This window comes from Netta rufina, assembly GCF_964035555.1.
Source record: "Netta rufina genome assembly, chromosome: 1".
Lineage (NCBI taxonomy): Eukaryota > Metazoa > Chordata > Aves > Anseriformes > Anatidae > Netta > Netta rufina.
In genome coordinates this window covers 22,816,155-22,819,566 of record NC_140123.1, presented here as the reverse complement: position 1 = coordinate 22,819,566, position 3,412 = coordinate 22,816,155, and positions in this window count along the sequence as shown.

The window sequence follows — 3,412 nt, the reverse complement described above, 5'->3', positions numbered from 1 at the left end:
CCTCACCGACAGCTCTCCCTTGCTAGAGTTTTATGGCTTTTGTTGTTTTCACTTGCAAAATGAGTTGGAAATCTTTTTTTTTTTTTTTTTTTTTTTTTTAAAAAAAAAAAAAAGGTTTAATAAAAGGTCTGCCTCCCCTCCCTGTGCTGCCCCCCTTCTGGTGACAAGATCCTTTAAACTCCATTTGCCTTTAAAGGGAGCGAACACAATAACGGGCTGATACTGTAAAAAAATACATATATTTTATGTCTGAAATAGTAAAATCAGACAAACAGGAAGGGAAAAAATACTTCTGAGAAAGATCTTTTCATTTTCCCAATGACGAGCGGTGTTGTTTACCTCCTAACAGTCATCCTTCATGGCTAGAATCAGTAAATCAGCTGGGGGCTCGCTGCACCCCCTGCTCCACGTGCTGTGTTTCTGGTGAGCAGCCCACTCTGCCTCCCCTGGATGTGGCGTCGACGCTGCTGTCCCTTGCTGCTGTTCTCCGCACACATTTCCAGAGCGAAGCCTGTGGATTAATTGTTATTTACACGGAGGAGACGAGGATCGGTTTGCCATCACGACATGGGCTCGTACACCCCCCCGTTTGGCATCGGTGTGACTGCAGGCTGGACTGATGTTGCTTTTTTGACTTCTCCTGATGGAAATGAGAGGAAAAGAGAAGGGCCTTGGCTGCTTTCAGCCCGTACCTGATCTCTGCACATCGTTTGTACCCGTTTGGCCAGTAGGCACTTTGACTTAAGTTATACCGTGCACTTTTATGCTTCTGTAGAACCCCGTACTTTGCTTTCTAGATCTTACCCTTATTGTTCTTGTTGTTATTTAAGTAGGACTTTAATACAGTAAAGACACTCATATCAAGGCTGTCCTCAAACTACGTGACTGTGGACTTCCAGTTCTTCCAATTAGGCCTGAGCCCTTTCCTAGCTTTACCAGGCAATGGAATTTGCACTTGTTTATGTTGCAGAACTGTTCAACTGGTAATGTGTTTGGTTTTGTTTTTTTTTTTAATGAAGATGTCTTTCAAATGTACAAATGCAATTGATTTAAGGGGAAAATAACCTGTACAGTCTCATTTATGTTCTTATCTGTGACTTCCCTTCCCACGTGCAAGGATGAGGAGGGAGGGGTTATAAACCCTAGCAGAGAAGTCCTCTCTGGAGCATAATTGTCACGCTTTTCACAGACCTGGGCTGCGAGTCTGACAGGTGAAGGTTTCCCATGGAAGGAATGAGGACAGGACAGATTTACAGAGGAATACACAAGCTCTGAAACTCGTGGTGATTTTGTGAGCTGGATGCCAAGCAGCGCGTTGGCTGTGAGTTGCTGTGCAGTTCAGGGGGTGACTGTGCCCTCTGGCTTCCTGCTGAGACGTCAGATGTGGGGAGCTGGAATATCTTCGAGTTACCTCTTGGCCAGGGAGGTCAGTGCAGGGAGAATATCAGCTTTTCCGTCTTCACCTGCAGGCAGAATAAAAGCTCCCCTTTCCTCCCAGCTGCCCGCTTGGCACCAACAGCCCTTGGGCTTCGCAGGCTGTGGAAGGAGCAGCTCTCTGTGCCCTGGAAGATGAGCAAGCACAGAGCCGTGTTGGCTCTTCGTAATTTGGGGCTAAATTCCTCCCAGGGCCAGTCTGTTCCTCCCAGGGAATAACTGGATCTTTACAGAGAGAACGCTTTGAAAGCCTGGCCACAGCACAGCCTGTCAGTTCTTCCTCCTGAAAGCTGTGTGCTGCGCCTGTTTTGCTTTGCTTTCTTTTTTGTTTGTTTTTTTTTTTTTTTGCTTTTACTGCAGTAGAAACACGTAAAGCTCTGCCTCTTCCGTGGCCGGTGCCAGATTAGCACTTCAGAGGCTCTCGCTGGTCTCACACCACTGCTGCCCGAGGAGCTTACTCTGCACAGGCAAGCACTAGGAGGGAAGAGATGGGGATGCCGATAACCCACACCCTTCGGCTGCCCAGGAGCAGTGCAGGATTCAGCAGCGTTTTGCTTCCCAAGGTGTAACTACCCCGTTCCTCAGCTTCATACTGCAGGCAGCAGGGCCCTTGCTGCTGCTGGAAGCACCACGTTCAGCAGAAATGCCCGTGCAGGCTGGGTTATTACCTCAAAAAGGGAGCCAGGATGCAGCAAGGAGCAACAGGGAAGGACAGCCGGGCCGACAGTGATAGCAATGCAAGACCCTACACCAGTCCAACACACATCCCCCTGTTGAAACCCTCACTTAGGGGCTGTGTGATTCATCAGAGAGTGACAAACTGGCACATCACAGCCTGCTGCAACCAGTTTTTAGGTCTGTCGGTGTGTGGATGTGTGCACGCGTGGCGCTTGGCTGGCTTGGGCTTCCCCTTGCACAAAACCAGGTTTCAGAGCTGTGTTTCCGCGTCCCCTTCCAAAGGTCTGTGAAACGCCCGCCTGGGTGGCACTGTTAATTTTGGTCCAACGAGCAGTTTGGGTGTACAAAGTAATAAATGTGTGTGGAGAGCCTGCCTGGCTCCGTTTCCGAAGGCGGATTGTTTCAGCGTGTCGCAGCGGTGTTGGATCCACCAAAACCCTGGGCGGAGAGCGGTTAGAGCAGAGCCTGCTCTTTTTTGGGTAACACTGTCAGCAATGCTTTCCCTCTTAAATTGGCCTTTCATTGCCGCGGGCTATAAAACCCGAAATGTTCCAGCATCCAGCACAGGGACGGAGGGGGGAGAGGCAAGCAGCGGCCCCAGCAGATGTTCGGTGTTAGCACCTGATTCAGACCTCACAGAGCTGGGCAGGTTTTTTTTTTTTTATGGCTTGCCCCTGGGCTGAACGTCTAACCAGGCTCCAGAGAAGCTATCATCAGCTGCTCGCTCACCAGAAGGCTTCCAAAACCCAAACTCCCATTAGCAAGGAGCTCTCCTGGCTGCAAAGAGACCCCACATCTCTTGGGGCCGAGTCGATTATTTGAGCTTTCTCTCCGACTTCCTCGTGGAAGACCGGCTGGTTCCCAGCGCCTCACGAGGCCTCCGAGATGAAAGAGTGAGCGGGGGAAATCGCTGATCGAGGGATTCGGGGAGAGGTCAAATCTTTGCAGAGAAAAGTTCAGCTCGCTCGGCTTTAAAAGGGGCTGCCCGATAGCACTGGGTTGGGCTTTCTGCTTCCAGTTTGTTTGGAGATACCCACCACTGTTCATCCACCTCGCAGCCAGCCTTTTGCAGGTGTGCTCTCCCACTCGGTGGCAGGTATTTTGGGCTCACCGAGCGGGCTGACACTATAAAAGATCTTCCTCCTCCTGCAGGAAAGGTCACCGGCGCGGGGAAGGTGAGAGGAGACGCGCTGAATACCAACGGGACCGACGGGGACAGAAACCATAGCAACTCCGCGCAGGGCTTACAAATCCAGCCCCAAAGGGAAGGGGAGAGCCTGAAGGAGCTGCCGACAGCCCC